We start from the raw sequence: 22,892 nt of genomic DNA, 5'->3' as shown, positions 1-22,892 counted from the left end.
TTTTTCTGATGGTCAGGGTGACAACTTGTGTAACTCAAATATGAGTTGGAGAATGTGGTTTTTCTATGTATAGTGGATACCAAAATTAAATCAACTGGATTCAAGGCCAAGTGCACATCCAAGTAATCAATTTCTACCTTACTCATATTGTAGGTGAATTTGAGAAAATCCACAGATTCATTGATAAATTCAATGAATTCTCTAAACTTATCACTCCCGCCTTCCCAAATGATGAACAAGTCATCCAGGAAACGGGTGTAAAAGCTTATATGAGTCATAAATCTACTAGTAAAAAGAAATTCCTGCTCCCAAAATGCCATTACATAATTGGCATATGCTGGGGCACACGCCGCCCCCATCGCTACACCAGTTGTCTGCTTACAATAGGCCCCATCAAAACAAATGAAATTGTTTGTTAAAACTATTTCCATTAAACCCACCATCAAATTAATTCTATCTTGATCAAATAAACCAGTTTTCAATAATTGCATCTCCAACCATTCTAATCCTCTTATTGTAGGGATCACTGAAAACAAATTTACAACGTCTACCGTTGCCATGATAGTATCATTTGTGAGTTTGACACCATTTAATCTCTCCAAAAAAGACCAAGAATCCTTTGAGATATAATTGAATACCTTTAAACCTTTTTGTAGCTCAAAATCCAAACATTTACTTATGAAACAGGTCTTACTACGTTTCCCGTCAGCTATTGGCCTAAAAGCCAAATTATTCAAACCCTTATGGATATTGGGTACTCCAAATATCCCACTCACCACTGGGTAATCATTAACCAAATACCTGAACACATCCTCATTAATATGCCCCTGCCAAAGTAAGTCCTCAATGTACAAATTAACCTTCCTATAGGCCATGTTTACCTCATTAAGACTGACTTGCTCGTATGTGTCCATAGCTAATAGTAACTTAATACTGTTTACATAATCCACCCTATCAATCAGCACCAAACCATTCCCTTTATCGGGCTTCATTATTCTTATTGAAGAGTCATTTATCAAACAATCCAACAATTTATGTTCCTCAGTGGTCAAGTTGTCATTAAAGTTAAAAACTTTTCTTGAATGTGAGTTTGCTGCCAATCTAAAGTGCTCCCTAATGTCCCACTCACATATTCTTTCATATGCATTGGTGACACTATTGACCGGGGGCATATACTTGCTTGTTTTTTTCAGGGACAATCCCTCTGAATTTCCCTCAACTCCGTCAAATAACAATCTCAGGTTCATTTTCCTTACTAACATTTTTAAATCAACCAGAGTGTTAGTTAGACCCCCCCCGAGCTAATGGGACAAAAGTTAAACCCTTTGCCAGTAAATCCGCATGCTGTTTTCCAATGGCCTTAGTAGAATAATTATATATTTTGAAGTCATCATGACTATTGACTATAATGACAGGGCTGCTAGGTCCATATTGTACTGTTGATACGGGATTTTCTCCCAAAACTTGCATCAGGTCTTCAATTCCACAAGCTGAATTATAACTAACTAAACTGTTTTGTAATACTGTGTCATTTTCTTGCCCATTTTCACCTTCACCAATAATATTTAAATGTTCACTGACTTCCCCAAAAAATGTTGGGAAAGTGTGTAAGCTAATGTTACTCAAGGAAGCACAATCAAACTCAGTATCCAATAGTATATCATCAGTTGTGTGGGTTATATCAGAGTAAGTACCCATAGTTCCCAAATGTTGCTGTATTTCACCACAAGTTTGTTCAATATCTCTCTGACCAACATTCACTGTAATCGAGCTCGAATCCGCTAAACTTTCCTTATCAAACATAAATGCACTAGCGGCATTCTCCACAGTTGACCCACTTCTAATTCTACCATTGCAATTAGCATTTAATGGCCTACAATCCGAATATGCTCGCCCCATCGTACCTGCTTCCGTACCATCAACATATAAATTGAAATTAATGCCAAACAAATCAGCAAAGTCATCCCCATTTGCCCTTACGTTATTAGTACTAACAACCTTATTTTGCGAGCATTGTGTACAAGATTTACAAATACAAACATTTTTGCCATCATTAGTAAGTTCTACATTAACCAAAAAGATGGCTTTGCTCATGATTTAATTGTCCAAAATTCGAGTCAGTTTCACAACAAACCAAGTGTTCACATATTTTATCCGTACGTGTTGAACAAAAATCAGAGGCGGCAATCCCCCTAGCGCAGTTAACATTTAAATTAGCAGCATTTATAGGCGCGAACGCCTCTCCAGACTCACAAGCCGACAAAGAGATGTTCTCAGTTGGCGCTGCCACATATTCAACAAAACCAATGTCAACACTAGTAGTTGGCTGCGTATCACCACCGAACAATCGCCCATTGTCTTTACTGTGTGCTCTTAATTCGTTGCCTTCCCTAACACATAGTGCCCAAGCATAAGCACCTGGCGACAATTCACATGTATCATTGCTGTTAGAATTGGTAGAGTTACTCAATGAGCCTGCTACGTTCGGCTCAGTTAAATATCTGCTTATCTTTAACTCAGCAGGTTCGATAGAATCACCCGCCTTATAATAGCCAAAATAGCCGGCTCTGTGTAAAGAAAAAGGAAGCTGTTCAAATTGTTCAAATTGTAAGGGCTCACCTGTTCCTTTGAATGCACACCCGATACTTGCACTTTTTAACGGACTCGATTGCCCCTGCTGCTTACATTGGCTGGAAACTTTGGCTTTGCCCCTTGTCTGTTGTAGTCGATGAACCTGTTCTGCTCATGTTGCTGGTTCCGCCCTCGAATCCTCTCCGACCTTCTTGGTTCCACTTCTAAAGGGAATTCATCCCTCACATGCTCCTCATTTAAATTTTCATCTTCGGGCGCCACCTCCTGGTCTCTGTTAAAATGTTTTTTGCTTAAAGGGACCTTGCCATAGCAATTACCTTCAGACATGGGGTATGCTATGTTACGCCTATACTCATTGCTGTCCCTTTCTATTTTTTTGGCTTTCCTTGTAAAAATAGTCTCACATTGATTATTTATTTCTACTAACAAATTATTGTAGTTAGTCAAATAATGATCGAAATTCAAATCTGCAGTAATAGTCTCATTCATTATTTCAAGATCACACAACAGTGAGGCTATTTTTTGATCATTGTATTTTATAATAATAACTAAAAGCTCAAGCCCCATTTTGTTGTATAAATTATGTACCTCTTCCAGCATGTGCTTGTTATTATCAATCCCATTGGGATACTTCCATGCTCGCAAACCTTTGGGTACAAAGCCACAATCAATATTTTTCTGCAGATATTCATTTTCTATTTGCAGCTTCTTGAAAATGAATAACTTTTTTTCAAAGTCATTTAACTGTTGTGCCATGGTCTTAAAATCATTTCTCTCAGCATTTCTTTCAACACTAGCCCTTCCCACATTTCTTTGAAAATTAAATGTGTTGGTTTTCCACTTGTTAGCATCAAATTCAATTCCAGGACTAGTACCTTCTGAATTTCTCAAAGCTAAAGGATTCGTAGACCTCACTCCAGTATTCACCTCAGAAGAGCTACGACCCTCTCCAACCACCGGGACAAATTCCCTTTTTCTTTTTGTATTGGAACACACATTATTGGCATTTTTCTCCTTCTGCTGACCTTCAACCAAAGTTTGAATCTGCTTAGAATGCTCAAGTAATTTCTGGTTGATAGCTTCCAATAAGCCCAAAATGTCTGGTCCGACACCACCTCTCTCCATACTATCAGCACACTGAACCAAGACAGAATTAATGTGAACCAACAGCTGAACTACAGGAAGCAACCAGAAAATCAATGCAAGGAATCACGAATTTTGACCTAGGTTTCGTCTTTAATCCGACTTCATCAGAACACAAATTAATAGTGGTAAAGGAAATACCTTATATACACATTAAAAATGACATCATCACCAGTCAACTAAATAATTGCCTAATACAGTCAATTAACACAATTAAATTGATTAAAAGGCCATTTGTTAAACCAAACTTGCCAATAATGACAGTGCCTGCTCTAATGCCCCTGATGGTTAATTTGGTTTGGTTAAGGTGATGTCACACCCCAGAGGAAGTGGTTCTAAATCTGTGAACCACAGCCCTGCTCATACTTTTTTTCATTCTGGTTCTAACACTTAAAAAGATGGCAGCACATGCAAAGGCATGACGCCACTCTGCAAGCTAGTCAGGCAAGGGGACCCTGACAATGGGAGTCATATCTGGACAGGATCCAGGTGTGCATGAGAGGAAATGAGTGAGAAAAGATTGACATCTGCCAGGAGCTGGGTGAGCATGTGTCATCCCTGACAGGAATCACTCACTCCAGCCAAAAGTGCCTACACTGGTACAACGACCTACAGAAATGTAGGCTGAACCAGCTGGCTATGTCAATATATAAACAGCAGTGTTCCGGTTTTAACTGATTTTATAAGTTAAGTATTTATAAAGGGTGTTTTCAGTGCAATACTGCAACCTGTAAGCCCCACCAGAACTTGATGACAAACACTATACTGGAAAGTCTGCATAAGCACTTCCCATAACATTTCATCCAAAGTCTGCATAAGCACTTCCCATAACATTTCATCCAAAGTCTGCATAAGCACTTCCCATAACATTTCATCCAAAGTCTGCATAAGCACTTCCCATAACATTTCATCCAAAGTCTACATAAGCACTTCCCGTACTTTCTGTTTTACTTCAGTAAAGAATTATAAAAATAAAAATGTATTAAAGTAAGAAAATGAATGCAATATAACATGATATATGAATTTATTGTGTGCATTTTCTCTTTCATCTCTCCCTCCCTTTTTCCTCCGTTTTTCATACTTTAATTGTGCATTATTTTTCCTTTATTATTTTCTCTCCCATTTCTATTCATTTTTTTACAGATCCAAAATCCTCTGGAGTGGCCTGGACATGTACCTCCCAGGTTAGGGAGTACTCACCCTCTGCCTATCTGGGGGCATTCATGCAGTATTTGAGCAGTGACAGAAGTCCTGCAGGAACCCCGGCACATGGCAGCCTGGCAAAACACATTGAACGGGGACTTTGGGACTTGGTTGATGACATGTTGGAGCACATCATGAAGAGAGGGATTCAGCCAGTTGAAGACTGAGTGGTGCTGACTACCACACCACCAAAGGTTCCTACCCCCTCAACATAAAGGTCCTCCACTGCACCGTATTCTCACAGTGGAAATGTTTGGGGCATTGTGGACTGGGACTCCTGCTTGCTTGTCAGTCCTTCTTCCCTTATCCTTTCTCCTACACCCACTTACCTATTTCCCACCCATACTATCTCCCTTACAAAAAAAATGTCTCCCTCTTTGTTGTGTCTCCCCTTTTTCAAGCTTTCTTATCTCCCTGTCTGTTCTTATGGTATTCACATAAGGGTAACCCTATATAAAACATTTTAAACCCCTTTATTTTTTTAAATATTAATAATAAAATCTGCATAGTCCGAAGGCTGCCTTAGATCATAGCCACATCTGTCCATAATGTCCAAATACATACAAAGTAATACACAGCCTATAGCTTTCATGTAGTACTTCAGCTACACTTAATGATTATCTTTAGGTATTTTATGTTTTTGCCATAAGTAGGTGGACATTTCAAAATGGCTTTACTTTTCCTTATTCAGTGTTAATAACTCATGTTTGAGGATAATACATAGTGCAAAGTCCAGGATTATGAATATCACCCTTTCTGTGTCAAGTATGGTATCACAAGTGCATTTCTTTTCAGACAGACAGGTTTACATTATCTCTGCCTTGATCCCAGTTACTGTGAGTATGAATCCAGAATGGCAGCTAAAATCCTTAATCTAGTCTGCTACATAACTAGTGGACATGTGCTTCCTCAAACTGTTTTCCTAAAGTAATACATGTTAAACTGAGTTGTTTTTTTCTCTTTTTTGGTGCAAAATATTTGGTCAGTTCAATTCAATAAAATAAAATATCCTGGCTCTTAATGAATCTCCTGGAATATTAACTTTCACCTTATAAATTTCAAATCTGTGTACCCACTTGTGCTATATTACCGCTAAAGTAGTTTGTTCATTCTACATATCCAGTGCTGGAAATACTTGTTGTTGAACAGATATTTCCATTATATGCTTAAATAGTGAGCCATGAAATGACTGAAATACAAGTATTCAGCAGTCAGGACTGCAAACCCTAATTTAAGAGTCCACTGACTATATACACGGATTCTAAGATTGTGCTGGCTCAGAGATTTCCACAACTCAAAGGTAAAGTGTTCTTGAAGTTAACAAAGGAGCAGAACTGTGGGAGCAAACCCCCTACCGCATCAGAGGGTGGGACATACAGTGAGGACAAAAGACAAAGCCCCTCCACCACCATAAAATTATTTACTGCTTTAACAATGAATTTTAATTTTTCTGTTTTGCATATGAGTCATACATTAGTGTTTACACTTTTCAGTAATAAATATTTATGCACTGACCTGATATTAAACAGCCATTTAAAATTTAATTGTTTTAGTAATACATGATTGCATGTTATGGGTGTTAATTGGACACACCCTTCCCCCAGACTTTCTGGCTGGGCACTGAGGACTGAATGCAGAAGCAGTTGACTTAGTGAGATAACCCATTCTCCTGCTTTTTTTCTGGCTTGGACACCAGGGACATCTATGCCTTCACAGTGTTACACCAGTAGGGAAACCAGGTCTGGTGCAAGGAGAAGGTGACTTAATCAGACACACTCCTTCTCTGCAGCTTCCTGTCTTGGCATAGAGGACTAGTGTGACCACAACACCACCAGTAGGGGTGCCTGGCCCAGTGGAGGAAGCAGGTTCCTGTCTGGGTACTGGAGACATCTGCGTCTCCATAGTGAGACATCTGCATCTCCATAGTATTGCACCAGTAGGGATAACAGGTCCATTGCAAGTAAAAGGTGACAATCAGATGGACTTCTCACCTCACCTTTTCTTTCACCTGAAAGGCCAATGGTACAGTGGTTAAGGTGTATTCCTTTCAAGCACAAGGTGCAGGGTTTGATTCTCACCACTGTCAAGAGAGCTTTTGGGCACCTGATACTCATGAGCTTCCACAATGGAGCACCAGTAAGGGTGGTATAGTCCTAGTGGAGGGAACAGGCAATTTATTCATGCAAACCCCTCCACTCTGGTTTGCTGTTTGGGCACTGAGAAATCATGTGCCACCACAATGTTGCACCAATAGCAATGTCAGTCCTGATGCAGGAAGCACATGACTTAATTAAACAAACCCATTGACTCCTGCAGCTTCCTGCAGCTTGGGCACTGTGGACTTATGTGCCACCACATTTCTATACAAACAGTGGTGTCAGTCCCAATGTAAGAGAGTAAGTTTTGACTGTGATAGAACAAGTGGGTGAAAAATTTAAGGCAGAAGTGATAACACAAAATGCTGGCCAGAAATAGCCTAGGTGAAAAAATACATTGGAGAAGTAAATGCACATAAAAAAGACACATTCAATTAGCAGTTATAATAATTTAGCACAACATTCAACAGAAACTATATTCCTTAATGCAACATTTATAATTAGTTGCGCTGATACTGACCCAACCCAAACCACCATAAATCAGTATTCTGCTCAGAGGACTATGGTAAAATGTGAATAAATGAATGAATGAATGAATGACTGAATGAATAAGTATTGTGAATATACTGTCATACTGTATCTCATTAAAATAATCCACATAATCCATCTTTCCAGAGCTCTATGAAATACTTTGCTGAGTACTTGTGTTTCAAGCATGAATGATGAAGCCATGCTTTCATGAATATACTTATGTTGTGTCCTTAAACTATATGGCAAAAATAAAAAAGGGAACCATAGGATATAATGTACACAGCAATACTTGGAGCCTGACTTGCTTTATGTTGCTCATTTTCTATAATTTCTCAGCTAAATAAAACTTTAGATAAAAATAACAAACTCCATTGAATGCTTTCATCTTATGGTTGATATAGCAGCATAATTCAATGCTCTTTCCACCCGTATGATTCAATCTTCTCTCCTCGAAGACTGAAACTGAATTTGTTTAAAAGTATCATCCTTAATGCATTCATCCTCATATCCTGATTGTACAATGGAACAGGATTACCAGTGCAATGTTTGAAAGGAAATGCAGATAATGTAACCACCAGAGAATGTCTGCTGTCAGTAAGTGACATGTTACTGTAACATTAATCGCACCAAGTTTGTTTGTCATTTTGGCTTTTCCCGGTTAGGGGTCACCACAGCGGAACTCCGGTCCGCTAATGATTGGAAGTAGATTTTTATGCTGCTGAGTTGCCAGCCCGACACCCAACCTTCAGTGAAGGCACGCCCATTAACACATGTCTTTTGAACGCCACTCAACCGCGGGGAGGACATGCAGACTCTACAAAGAAGGCACTCCAGCTGAGAATCAAACAGGAGAACCTCTTGCTGTGAGGCAACAATGCTATCGCTGCACCACCACGACTGTCACATATGTATGGCAAATTCTGAAACTCCACTAGCCAAACACTTGCCCACATTATATCCTACTACAATACACCAACTAAGAGATTTTATTTATAAAATCAGTAACAAAACAGTTTTATATACAAGTGCATTGATAATCAAAATAAAACATTCCAGAGAACAGGGTGTGAATTATTTACTCACTTTTTTGGATGTCAGTCAATTACTTCTCAAGACACTGCACGATTGTGAATAGAAAAAATATCAGGCTAAAACTAAAGAGAAAAATGTAAAATGTACATAAAAAAGATTTGTAGTTGATTACTGAAACAATAATGTTTAGACATTTTTGCAGCACTATTAAAATGCACACAGAAAAGCAACAGTATTAAAAATGGAAAATGAATTAGGTTAACATAGTAGGAGTTAGAAGTTTCATCTTCAAATTGCAATTTTAACTGTGTACTAGTGAAAAAGAAATAATTATAAAGTGTATCAAATTATTTATATTTGAATATTTAAGAGGTTATAGGTGCTCACCATGAATTATTAATAAAAAAGTACTGTGCATTACTGACCAAAGTTGATCAAATATATAAATATGTAAGTGAAATATTATGCAGTCAACTTACAAAGTTAATACATGCTCTTTAAAACTACGCTTACAAATGGGAAACTTACTAAAATGCACATGAATAAAACTGGAGCTTGTATTAGCACATCTAGGATTACATGGAATTATATTAAAAAAAAACTCTTTTAAGAGCTAAGCTTTAAAGCATGAAATAAAAACAATTAAATCAATAAAATACAAATGTATTCGGAAAACTTCAGCGCAATAAAAGAGAGCATAGGGCTCAGCCACAGTGATGTGATTTCTTGGAATGCAACATGTTAAGTGACAAAATACTTGCATTTACAGGCTTTTCAAGGAAAACCGGTGGCTGCATTTTCATGAATTTATGGAAGACTAGAAATTATATTTATGCCTGTGTTAAGAGTTAGGGTAATTCACTGATTGTTGACTCAACTGAAACAATTGTTTATAACACATACCCAGTCCCATCTCACGCTTCATTTAATTTGAAGCAAAACTGAAAATATTTACTTGAGACCAGTACAGACACTTGCCCTTATAGAAGCACTTATGGATGCAGTGACTTGTCAAGGGCAGTTGTACCGAAGTGCAATGTCTGCAGGTTGAGAGACATGCATTGTAACATCTGATATTACAAAACTGTATCATATCATTGATTGCAACTCAGTCATCAAGTTCCCACATACTTCAAAGTCCTGCATGTTTAATCTGTACACAGCATGAAGGTTTTCTTCATGTATACAAAACTGTATTTTTTTTAACATTTAGAGTGTAAATTGCTATACGAATGCATGTTTATTTCTGTGTTCTTCACTTCTGTCAGAGATAGCTCTGATGAGATGTACATTTATCTGGAACTTAGAAAAGAGAATAAGTGAAGTTCATAGAAATTAATGGAATCTTTGTGAATAATGAATGCAGAATAATGTTCAGGATGAGGAATGAATTTTAAGGGAAGCCAGAAACTGAGCAATTTACGTAATACTGGATAAAAATTATCAACTATATAATAGATACTGTATGAAAATAACAAAGGAATGTTATTAAGCTTTGTTTCTTTTACATTCCTGTGTATATACCCATATTACTGTTTTTAAAAACTGCCATTTAATAAAGATGTTTAAAAAATAAGTTAGTAAGTTAATGAAAAGGGAAACAGAAAGAAAGAAAGAAAAAAAGAAAAAGAAAGAAAGAAAGAAGGTTATTTTGTATATGTTGAATGTGTTTTCAGGTCAGTGTCTTCTCAGCTGATAGACTGTAACTGGAATTTACTATGAAACATCATGTCTCACTTAAATAAGATACAAAATGTCATAAATATAATATCTAAACTCTAAACCAAGCACAGAGCATTGTAAAAGAAAAAAAAAACACAAAACACTACCAAGCAATCATCCTCACAGGGGCCGATACCCTCCTGCACCGTCTGATGTGGGGGAGTTTGCTCTACCCTCCTATTCTTTCACATACTACCTCTGAGGTTGTGCAAACTCAGAAAAGAAGGAAAATTGTAAAAAACAACAAGCTTACCTTTCCCTGTTTTCCAAGTCCTGTGATCGCAAACTGTAGCACAGCACCTACAACAAAATCAAGCTTTGATTTTCTAACATATCAACAAGTAAATGAAGTTTTATATTTATGATGTTTTAAGATGTGATAGCAGAACACGTGATCAACAGCAGTGTACCCATATCAGTAATGGACTATGCGTCACGTAATGGGAAAAACTCTAATAACATTCACCCGAATGTGACTTACTGATGAATTTTTTTTTTCAGAATGAAATTCAGATCTGGTACTGTTATTAGATTCAAACTGTTTTCAGGTATGTTCAAAATGAAACAAAATCTTATGTTTTCATGTTTAGTCTTTATTAAACAAATATGATCTGTTAGATATATTGGCCTGCTTTCAACTGTGACTTTTGCAGCTTTATTCTACATAAGTGGCTAAGTGTGTGAGCGAGGCTTGTACTCCGTAACATGCAGCTCTTTTAGTAATCCTTCTAACTGCTACACAGTTTAACTTGTCCTTGACAATCTACTTCTCTTCTTTTTTATTCAAGTTCGTAAGTATCCATGTGCAGAAGACAAAAATCTATTAATCTTTGCATACGGCGATACAGAATAGGACAGCAATATGATGGCAGAATTATTTTGTTATAAAATGAGGCGGCATCATGGGATAACTTGGTGTACTATGAACTCATAGAATAGCAGTGAAACCCTCCAGTATATATCATTTCATTAAATAATATCTGAACTTAAAATATTTTACATTCAAGAGATAATTATGTATACTAAGACACTAGGTTCTTGCACTATGCAGATAGTCACGGATACTATTAAATACTGGAGGCAAAGAGCAGAAAAACAGAAAATGTGTACTAGGCCACAACCATTAGCAGAAGCCAGGATAGGAAAGAGTAAGATTTTATTTACTGTATTATTGCATTGTTTAGCCTGTTTTAACAAACAAAAAAAAATACTATCTTGTTAGCTCGTTTCCTGCCTTTCCTAGCTAGTATAGTCCAGATCCCAGGCTTTGCTGGTTTTATGACTTTATTTTCTGTGTTCAGAGCTATCCAGACCTTGCTGTGGTAGAGGGAAGTCCTGCTGCTTACCAGTGGGAGTGGTGAGCACTGTACTGCCTATCTAACACTAGAGGAGTAGTTTCCAGCTCTGAAATTGTAATTTTATTAGCCATTTTGGGCTGATTTCTATCCCTTTCAGCTTTCTGGCTTAAAAACACATGTGTTTGCATGTTTTTCGCATCGTGCAGCACCGCAGGGCTATGGGTAAACTATTCCAGGTGCCAGAATGTCTGCTGTTCAAATTTTCCCTTAGAACTAGCTGGTTTCTCAGTAGTAGCATTAAAATCTGAGCCCCTGTGAATAGCACTTGCTCTAGAACCTGCTGGAAAGCACTAGGAAGCCTTAAACTGATACAAGCTCTCAACACTCCTTGTTAATAAGGAGAAATTAATCGTAGGCACTAAACAGCCTATAATTGCAAAGTACTTTGCAATGGTTAGGGAAAACAGCTCTTGTACTTTACAAAAAAAAGCACCTAAACAGGCATGTCCAAGGGTCAGCTTCTGGTGATTTCTCCTGTCCACCTGGTGAATCTGGGCATACTGTGACAATGCAGCAACTGCCTCATGTCACAGACAATCCTCTCCTCCTACCACCCAACACTACAACCTGTGAGAGATGCACTTACATAGCCAAACTTGAAGCAAAGCTCTCTCCAGCCAAGATTGTGCTAGACAGTCAAGAGAAGAAGATTAACACCTGCACTACACCTCAAGCAACACATAGCCCTTCAAAACCCATACCATCAACACCCACACATAGCAACACTAAACCCACATATGCAGAGGCCCTTAACATTAACCTGCCCAAGCAACAAGGACCTCCAAAGCTGAAACGCAAACACCAGTCACAACCAAAGTGACATATAGCTCACAACCCCAGTGTGCCACCCAACAACAGCCCCAAAGGCAAGAAAATGTACCCAACACTTTAGTCATAGGCGACTCTATAGTCAGGCACACTGATGTCCCACTCACCAGGCTGAACAAGGAGAAAATTACAGTCAGCTGCCTGTTGGGTGCCAGGATCTGCCACATAATGCATGCACTCAAGTCGCTCCACAAGTACAAATATGACTCTGTCATTGTTCATTTTGGAGTGAATTACTTGAGATGCACCTCCCTGGACTACATGAAAAGAGACATGGAAGAGGTCTCGGATCATGTGGCCCAGGTAGGTATGACCCTAGCCCTGAGCAGCATCCTGCCTTCTCCCAGAATGACACCACAGTATAAGGACAAAATGATTGACTTCAACAACTGGCTAAGCTTCTGGTGTCATTCAAAGGGGATTCAGTATCTGTCTTCCTGGGAAGACATGATCAACAAACCATGATGCTTTGCCAGAGATGGTCTGCACCTGTCACCCCTGGGATTCAGGTTACTGGCTAAAGCTCTTGCTACCCCTATAGTGCCTTTTTTAGGCAAGGTTCAAAGGAGAAAACCACCACTGTAACAGATACAAGCATGCAAACTCTGAAGGTAATGCTACTCAATGCTGGAAGTCTAAACCTCAAAATGCACTCTCTTGAGGCACTCCTAAAAATGGAGAACATCGATATTTGTGCAGTGACTGAGACCTGGTTCAAGGCTCCACAGAGCACCCCTGCAATACCAGGCTGCAACTCTTACCCCACTTTTCGGCAACCAAACCAAGACCGAAACACTAAAGGTGGAGGAGTGTCCATATTCACCAAGGATATTCACACCTCCAGGCTAGTTGCACAACACAATGCATCTGAAATTATCCAGGTGCAACGAACACTAGGTAAGACTACAATCCAAATTGTAGCTTGCTACAGTTCCCCCACCATGCCCTAAGATTCTCACTACACCTTTCTAAACATACTGGAAAATATTAAGATACAACCAAACACCCTATTACTGGGTGATTTTAACTACCCTGCCATTAACTGGCAAAACTACTCAGGTACCAACAACTTTTCCCAATGGTTCATAAATTCCAATGCCCTGGATCAACTAATCCATTGTCCCACCAGGGGCTCCAATATCCTAGGCCTGGTCATTACCATCATGGGAGACAGATGCTCCATGCCAGTGGTCATCCCCTCATTGGTCAGGTCTGACCATAAGCTAATCACCCTTGACATCCATATCCCACCCCCAACCCCCCCCCCCCAGTAAGAAAACCTTTGTAAAAAACTTCTCCAAAGCCAACTTCATGCTACTCAAGTCAGAAGTGACAAACTTAATGACACCCATGCAGACAGGAGCTGAAAGTTCGACTGCTGAATCCTACACTAAGGCATTGTACGAGTACATCCACTCATGCATGAATCGTGCCATCCCCAATAGAACCAAGATGCTCTCCTCCAAAAAAAGGAAGCCAATATGATGGTCCCCTGCCATAAACAAACTATACAACAAAAGGAAGAAACTGTTGCAGAAAAGAGGAAAATCCCAGGATGCAAAAAACTCCCTTACCAGCCTCAGTAAGAAGCTGAGATCCCTCATAAAATCCTCCAAAACAAGTTACAAAAATAAAATTACTAAAGATTCCAAAGACAACCACAAGGCATTCTATAGTTATGTCAAGAATCTAAATGGCAATGCTCAGATCTGCTCTAAGCTACAACAGAATGACATTAAATATACTGATCCCAAGGAAATTGCCAATATCCTGGCAGATCGATTTAGTGCCAACTTCACCCCCCACTCACCCCCTAAAGGGCCCATCTCAGTACGAAAAGATTGCCAAATTCCGGTAATCACGGCCACACAGGTAGAAACTGCACTGTCCAAAGCTAAGAATACAGCATCCATGGGACCAAATAACATCCCGGGCTGTGTACTACATGAACTGCAAAATGAACTGGCACCTCACCTAAGTGTCATGTTTAATCATAGCCTCGCCTCAATCTTTGTACCCACTGAGTGGTGCGCAGCTACAGTTATCCCACTCCACAAAGGGGGATCCATCTTGGATCCCAGGAACTACCGTCCCATCAGTCTGACGAGCCTGATCTGCAAGGGCATGGAACACATTATCATGAAACTTATAAACAAAGACACTGGCAACCTTCAAACACTGGAACCCACCCAGTTTGGTTTCGTGAAGATCCGATCTTGTCTCCTGAACCTGATTGACTTCTTCGAATCAGTCTCCAGAGCTGTGGATGAGGATAAGGAGGTCCACACAGCCTATCTGGACCTCACCAAGGCCTTTGACACCATCCACCACTCTGGAATCATAGATAAACTTACTAATCTGGGCATAAATTCCTACATCACTCGATGGGTTGCCAACTGGCTTACTGACAGAACCCACACTGTAAAAGTAGCCGACTCCAAATCCAGCTCCAGACAGATGACAAGAGGAGTACCTCAGGGTTCAATCCTGGGACCGCTCTTGTTTAGCATCTACTTCTCTGAAGTACAGGCCAACACTAAGGGACTCTGGCTAACAAAGTTCGCAGATGACTGCAAACTGGGAGCCATTACTGACTCCCCAAACGATGTGGATATTCTACAAAAGGGCCTTACAGAAACAGATGCTTGATGTCAGAGCCATGGGCTCAAGCTTAATGCCAAGAAATGTATAGATATCCCCCTTTGGGAAAAACCATGTACCCATGAATTACCACATAGGTGGCAGTACACTAAATACCGAAAGTGTGATGAGAGACTTGGGGACACAGGTGGACAGTGGTCTCACCTTTGATAACCACATCGCCACAACAGTCAGGAAATCCTTCTATGTGGCACTCCTCATCACTAAGGGCTTTTCATCCAGAAAAAAGGAGGTCATTGTCATCCCTCATTAGACTCATTATAGAGGCAACGCCTCGTTTGGTATGTACCTCAAATGACATCTGCAACAGCTGGAAAGACCACAGAAATACCTCACTAAAAGAATCACAGGCCTAAAGCAGATGCCCTATGCTGACCGTCTAAAAAACTCCAGCTATACTCTGTGGCATATTGTCTACTCAGAGGTGATCTCTGCGTAACATACAAGGCAATGTCAAACCCTGAGCTGTTGGATATGCTCCACTTAAAGAAATCCCAATCACTCAGAGCCACACACTCCAGGGATCTAAACCTTGTCATCACAATGAACAAAACATGCTGGAGTAATAGGTTCCTGACCCAGAGGCTCCCCATACTCTGGAATAGACTGCCCATACATGTCAAGAGAAGCACCTCCTTGCGCCAATTCAAAAGGAACCTTGACAATTGGATGGGAGATAGGAAATTCACCTCAGGGATCATGTCAGTCTCCCTGCTAGACAGAGCTCCAGGGAAGTAAATATTGTGGGAAGAAATATCCAGGGAATTGTTATGACTAGGCTTGTATAGACCCTAGGGCCGATAGCCTAGTACCAGCCTATGAACCTATGAACCCAATTCCCCATTTCAGGTGATTTACTGATATATCTTCTGTCTAATAGAAATGGAAGCACAAAAACCTAACAAACACACAAGACTAGTACTGTAGGAAAGAAAGTACATAGAGCTTTGGGAATTAGCACTGAGTTAAGACAAAAGTCTGATATGAAAATAATGTTTAGCTGCCAGACATAACAACTGGTATAAGATAAGTAAGCTAATAGTCATTGCAAAAGTATATGTTTTCAGCTTTAAGGTTTGAAAACCAGTATTTTAATAATGGGACATAGAATATATACAATGGAAAGAGAAAACTGAGGAGATTTTAATATTTTGTTAAAAGTAAATTTAAAAAAAAGTTACAAGAAGGATATTGGTACAAAAACTAAGTTTCAGAGAAAGTATTCTCCTGGTTTGAAGTTCCTGAAGATGCCTCCCCTAGAACACTGTGCATTTTTAAGTGATTAAAAGCTTTTATACATTGAGTCGAGTTTCTTGCTGCCACTATTGTGTATTGTGACAACTGTCCATTTGTATTCTACTTGCTATTGCTATCAGAAATCACAGCTGTGTAGGCAGGGGACCTTCCATGATGTGCGCAGTGGTAGAGTTCCTGGAGAACAACATCCTTGGCTAAGGAGTTCTCCCTCACAGGAGAAAGTTGTTGCTGTTACCAATGTCTTGTAAACTAACTTCTCCTCGCTCCCTTTGTCAGTCTCCTTGCCCTCATATCTGCCATCTGTACTCACAAATATTTTGCTCCCTCCCTTCCTTCTCACATTTACCCCACTGCTGCCCTAAACCTGCTTGCCCACTCCTTAGTAATCAATTTCATTTTCACTTTCCTTTCCATGCTCTCTCTCTGTCTGTATTGTTCTCAGTTGCCCTCCCATGTCACTCTCACATTCCCTTTCCTCTGCGTAACTGACTCACTCTCTCTTTCTGTCATCCTTATTCTCCTCTCCCAATTCATTCTCACTTTCACTTTTATTCTTCTTTCCTCTGTCTGCCACTCGCACCCCACACTCCTCTGCCTTACTCCCACACTTATCTACTCTCTTCTATTAAGTATTCACTTTCACCTTTCTGCTTTGCTCTCTGTCTTTTTCTCTCATGGTTACTCTCTCTCTCAGCCTCGTCTCATATCTCATTCACATCCTCATTCTTACTTTTTCTTCTTTCATCCCCATCCTCGCCTTCCTCTTCCCACCACTTCTTACTCTCCTCTCATTCTCACTTTTACTCCCCTTTCTTGTCTGTCTCTCTGCCTCCTCTCTGACTTCTCTTCTTTCTCAGCCACCCTCATTCATGAATACTAATTCCCTGCCCCCCTCTGTTACTTGCAGGATTCCTACAAACACCTCACTGTGTTAGTTCTACTGATCATCTGCTATATAATTTATTCTTCTGTCACACTCACAGCGCTGTAGTACAGTTTGTATATCAACTCTTTTGCTCTTCTCTGCCATTATTGAAGGACTCTTGTCTTATTCAATATATATAAGTTATGCCAGCATTTTTAAACTTTACTGCAAGAGATGCATAGTCTTTCAGAAAACTTTCCTTTCTTCTCTTTATGATTATAATTGCACTGCTACCCTGTGTTCATACCCGTATGCTCTTTAAACTAAAGAGTATACTGGCATGCTCTTTTGTCTGTCCTGTATGTAAGTCAGGTGTAGAAGTGTTATATCAGGTTTACCAGTCAGGGATATATACATATATATATATATATATATATATATATATATATATATATATATATATATATATATATAGTTCCCTATCAGAAGCCTGAAACACTATAAGCTTGAAAATCAAAATCCTGAAACCAAAAGCCTGAAAATTCAAAATCCCGAAAACCCAAAATCCTGAAACTCAAAATCCTGAAAACACAAATAATGCTAATATGTCACTATAAAGACACTAATATCTACCAACTGACCCTGACCCTAACCCTAACCCTAAGGTCCGTCACTATCGCACACTCACCTGACCTGCGCCCTAACCCTAACTCACTTAAACTGCCCCTAACCCCAATATTTGTCACTATTGCATACATGCCTAACCTGCGCCCTAACCCTAACTCACTTAAACCGCCCCTAACCCTAACATAAAACCAACCGCACACTGACCTGAACCCAACGCATGACCTAACACCACAGGGCTAACAATAGCAAAGCCACAATGACGTCAGTATGTCCATTTTGTGTTTACAGGATTTTGAGTTTCAGGATTTTGGGTTTTCGGGATTTTGAATTTTCAGGCTTTTGGTTTCAGTATTTTGATTTTCAAGCTTATAGTGTTTCAGGCTTCTGATAGGGAACTATATATATATATATATATATATATATATATATATATATATATATATATATATATATATATATACACACACACACACACACACATTAGCTACAACATTCTACCATAGTTTTAGATTCATGCAATACTTACAATGTCTTGACTGTGTTTCTTTTTGCTGTATTACATTTATACTTTAATGTCATTGTATTATCTTATGTGCTATATTTTGCCTTGAATAGGGTTTTCACATTAGTAGTTTTATTCAGCCAGCAAACAACAAAAACAAATAAAGCACTGCCTTCTACCTTGGTGAATCTATTTGGTTGTTTGTAATGTCTATTGAGAAATTCTGAGATATAGGTATACATATGAGAAGCAATGCTCAAAGGGAATTCAAACAATGCAAGAATATATTGGTTAAAGGTGTCCCAAAATGGTAACTAGTTCTCAGCATGAGGAACTGTATCTTCACAGAGGCACAGTTGGAAATATTTCTGTCTTACAGCTCTGGAAAACTGAGATCAGTCCAGAAATCCTAACATCCAGTAACTGTCCATTTGTCATTTGGATGATGTTCCTGCATCATTGTAAGTTTTTCCTTGGAATTCCAGATTCCTTCCCCCACCCAGAAAAATGCTGATTGATTGGCTATATAAACTCTTCATTTACTCTTGACCTTGTGACCTGCATCACATCTGATAATCGTCTGCAGTTGTCTGTCCACTTGCCTGGTTAATAATTAAATAAATAACAACACTGAAAGTATAGTTTTGTACCTACCATAAATGTAGATGTCCGATAGATATGCAACTGCAGTCATAACATATGGGTTGTCCTGCCTCAGGCAGCACTCGGTCGGCCGGATTCCAAAGTCTGGGCCCGGCGTCGGCTGGTGTCGCCTCCTCTCCGATGTCAGAATGGCTGGAGTATAAAGGCATCGGCCGACGCCATCTTCTTCAGTGTTTCTTGCCCCAGATGCCAGGTGCCCTCCTAGGAAGGCTAAATTTGGTGAATGGATAAAGAATTCCAGACATGCACAACAGTAATAAACAGATACACCATAGAGATACCCCCAGCTAATAGGAATAGGGGTAGTGGACCCATAAAGAAGGTTGCAGAGGGGTAGGAGGGTGGGAAAATCTGACTGCAGTTGCATATCTATCGGACATCTACATTTATGGTAGGTACCAAACTGTACTATGTCCTTCAAGAATGCAACTGCAGTCATAACATATGGGTTGAATACCATAGCCAAGCTGGGGGTGGTTGGAACTAAGAAAGTGATGGTGTAGCTAAAATGCTCTGCAGGACTGCCGAAGCAAAGCCTGCTCGGGATCTGGAGTATAAAGGCAGGTTGTAGTGCTTGGTAAATGTATGCACGGAGCTCCATGTAGCAGCCTCTAGAATGTCCTTTGTAGCCACTCCTCTTAGGAAAGCTGTGGATGTGGCTATAGCTCTGGTGGAGTGTGGCCTAATATTGGCTGGCACACCTTTTCCATGAAAGGAATAGCAGAATCTGATGCAGTGTCCAATCCATTTGGAAATTGTTTGTTTGGAGATTGCTTTTCCTTGTACTCCAGCAGCATAGGCTACAAACAGTTGGTCAGACTTTCTGGTGGCCTTAGTTCTGTCCAAGCAGTAGCGTAGATGCCTGTGTATGTCCAAAGTATGCAGCAGTGCTTCCCCCCTGTTTTGAGGATTGGGGAAGAAAGTAGGCAGGTGAATGGCTTGATTTAGAGACACCCTGGAAATTACTTTTGGCATGAATGAAGGATTGGTTCTTAGAGAGACTCTGTCCTGATGAAAAATGAGAAAAGGAGGTACTGCCATGAGTGCCTGTATCTCTGAGACTCTTCTTGCTGATGTGATTGCCAATAGGAAAACCGTTTTCCATGAGAGAAATTACATTTCTGAAGTTGCTGCTGGTTCAAAGGGAGGAAGAGTTAATTTTTCCAAGACGAAGTTGAGGTCCCATGCAGGTACTGGCGGTTTCCTGGGAGGTTTGATATTCTTTATCCCCCTTAGGAACTGTCTTAGCAAGGGGATGTGAAAACACAGGTGGATCACAATTGTATTTTGCTGAGATTGCTGAGGCATGAATCTTTATGGAAGAATATGAGAGACCAGTATGAAACATTTCTGCCAAGTATTCCAATACCTGAGGTATACTCAATACTGTTGTATCCTGACCCCTGTTAGCATTCCAGATGATGAATCTCTTCCACTTGGCTGAATAGGTTTTTCTGGTGGAAGGTCTGCGTGCTTCCAGTAAGATCTCTTGAACTTTTTTGGAAAGAGAGATATCGGAAGGAGTTATGGTAACCTCCAGGCTGTCAGATGCAATGTTTTCAGGTTTTGATGAACCGTCCTGTAATTGTGTTGTGTTAGAAGCAGCGGCCATAGGGGCAAAGGCCATGGTTTGGTCCGAGTTATGCTCAACAGCAATGGGTACCAGTGCTGCCTTGGCCAGTCTGGAGCTATCAAAATGCCTGTTGGTTGTTCTGCTTTGATCTTCAGTATCACCTTGGTCAGCAGTGGTAGAGGAGGGAATGCATAAATTGTTAGGAACTTCCAGCTGAATGAGAGAGCATCCATTTTCCAGGCTAGAGGATGGTGGGTCCTTGTACAGAACTTTTCCAGGTGATGATTCATGTGAGAAGCAAAGAGATCTATGTCCGGTCTTCCCCATGTCCTTGTTATTTGTGAGAAAATGTGAGGATGCAGCATCCATTCGTGTGGATCCAAGAAATTTCTGCTCAGCTTGTCCGCCAGTACATTGTCCTTGCCTGGCACAAACTGGGATTGCAAATGTATCTTCAGACTTAGGGATTTTTCCCAGAGAATCATTGTTAGTCTGCAGAGGGGATAAGAATGAGTGCCTCCCTGCTTGTTTATATACCACATAACAGTGGTGTTGTCTGTCCTTATTAGCAAATGTCCTTGTTGAAGTGATTTTTCAAAGGTCTCGATTGCATGTATCACTGCCAACATCTCTTTTTGGTTTATGTGCAGATGCCATTCCCTTGGTGTCCATTGACCTTGAATGCATCTGCCCTCCATGTGCACCCCCCATCCATGGTCTGAGGCGTCTGTTGTAATTATTTGACCTGCTTGAGGTTTATTGAAAGACATGCCTTTGTTTAACTGACTTGCTTGAGCCCACCACAAAAATTCTCTTTGCAGACATGGAATGAGTGGGATTACGTCCTCTAGGCTTTGGCTGTGTTGGGACCATAAGCTTTTTAAGTACCATTGCAGCTTTCTCATATGAAGTCTTGCCAAAGGTATCAGAAGAATGCAAGATGCCATGAACCCCAGGGCCTGCAGGATTTTCCTTGCAGTCAGCTGGGAGAGCTTTGCTAGGCCTTTGAAGTACTCTGGTAACTGCTGTTGTTTTTCCTCTGTGAGATAAGCCATCTGTGTTTTTGTGTCCAGTTTGGCTCCTAGGAAAATAATCTGTTGGGATGGCAGAAGTCTTGATTTCTGAATGTTGACTGTGTATCCCAAGGCCTGTAGTAATTGAATGACATAGTCCAAGTTTGCTATCAAGGTTTGCTTGTTGTCTGCTTGTATGAGGCAGTCGTCCAGGTAGGGGTATATTTGAATCCCAGGAGTCTGCAGTGTGCCACTACTGATGCCAGGCATTTCGTGAACACTCTGGGCGCAGTAGATAAGCCAAACGGCAATGCTGAGAATTGATAATGCTCTGTCCCTGCAAGAAATCTGAGGTATCTTCTGCAGCTTTGTCTGATTGGGACATGCAGGTATGCCTCCTTGAGGTCCAGAGTGACCAGCCAAGACCCCTTGCCCAGCATGGGAAGGAGTTGCTGCAACGTCAGCATTTTGAACTTTGGCACAATGAGATAAGTATTTAGAGTAGACAAGTCCAGTATAGGTCTCCATTTGTTTTCCTTTCTTGGAACAAGGAACAGTCTTGAATAAAATCCCTGGCCTTGTTCCTGTGGAGGGACCTTTTCTATTGCTTTTATATTTAACAGCTTTGAAACTTGAATGAGTGCCTCTGCCCTTTGATGAAGTGGCAGGTTTGGCATGCCTTGTCTTATTGGTAAAGTATGGAAGTGGAATCTGTAACCTTTGTCTATTAAATCCAGAATCCAGTTGTCCTTGGTTAAGATATGCCAGTTTTTTGAGAATAAGGTTAATTTTCCGCTCAAAGGTGCTTCTCTTTGAGCCTTTTTAGATGGTATGAAAGTCAAGTCATTGTGGTTGTCCTTGTGGTGCGGCTGGACTGCCTGCGCCACTTCTTTGATTTGGTGGTTGCCATTGGCGGCCCCTGTAGGAGCCTCGGTATTGCCCTCTACCTCGGGCATGCCTGTTTTTTCCCCTTTGAAACTTGTCAGTGTCTGGAAAGGACCAATTCTTTGAAGGCCAATTCCTGCTGAATCTGGGTGGCTGAACCTGGAGGAAATCTTTGACTGTCTGTACTGATTTAGCTTTCTCCTCAATGGACTTCAACACATCTTGTGCATTAGCACCAAAAAGCTTCTGTTTTTCCAGAGGTGCATCAAGTAACTTTACTTTAACATGGTCTGGCAGTGGCTGTTCTTTTAACCAAGCATGTCTACGTATAACAGCCCCAG

The 22,892-nt window shown here is 40.2% G+C and overlaps 1 protein-coding gene across 6 annotated transcripts in view; it reads right to left on the bottom strand.

The window, feature by feature from the left end:
* TPPP3 (tubulin polymerization promoting protein family member 3) overlaps positions 1-22,892 on the bottom strand; it is a 354,310-nt gene that overhangs the window by 183,831 nt on the left and 147,587 nt on the right. For 4 of the 6 annotated variants that reach the window (XM_044081377.1, XM_044081379.1, XM_044081380.1 and 1 more), the window contains 2 exons: positions 10,573-10,619; positions 8,649-8,719 (listed from right to left, as the gene is read on the bottom strand). The exons of 1 other annotated variant lie outside the window; for it this stretch is intronic. The gene's annotated coding sequence lies outside the window, so the exon portion shown is untranslated. The remainder of the gene's footprint in view (positions 1-8,648; positions 8,720-10,572; positions 10,620-22,892) is intronic. One more of the 6 variants, XM_044081381.1, reaches the window with a different exon arrangement.

This window comes from Protopterus annectens, chromosome 8.part0 (assembly GCF_019279795.1).
Source record: "Protopterus annectens isolate FY-2018-M chromosome 8.part0, PAN1.0, whole genome shotgun sequence".
Lineage (NCBI taxonomy): Eukaryota > Metazoa > Chordata > Ceratodontiformes > Protopteridae > Protopterus > Protopterus annectens.
Note: the sequence above shows the minus strand (reverse complement) of the source record. Positions and strands in the feature narration are given on the sequence as shown.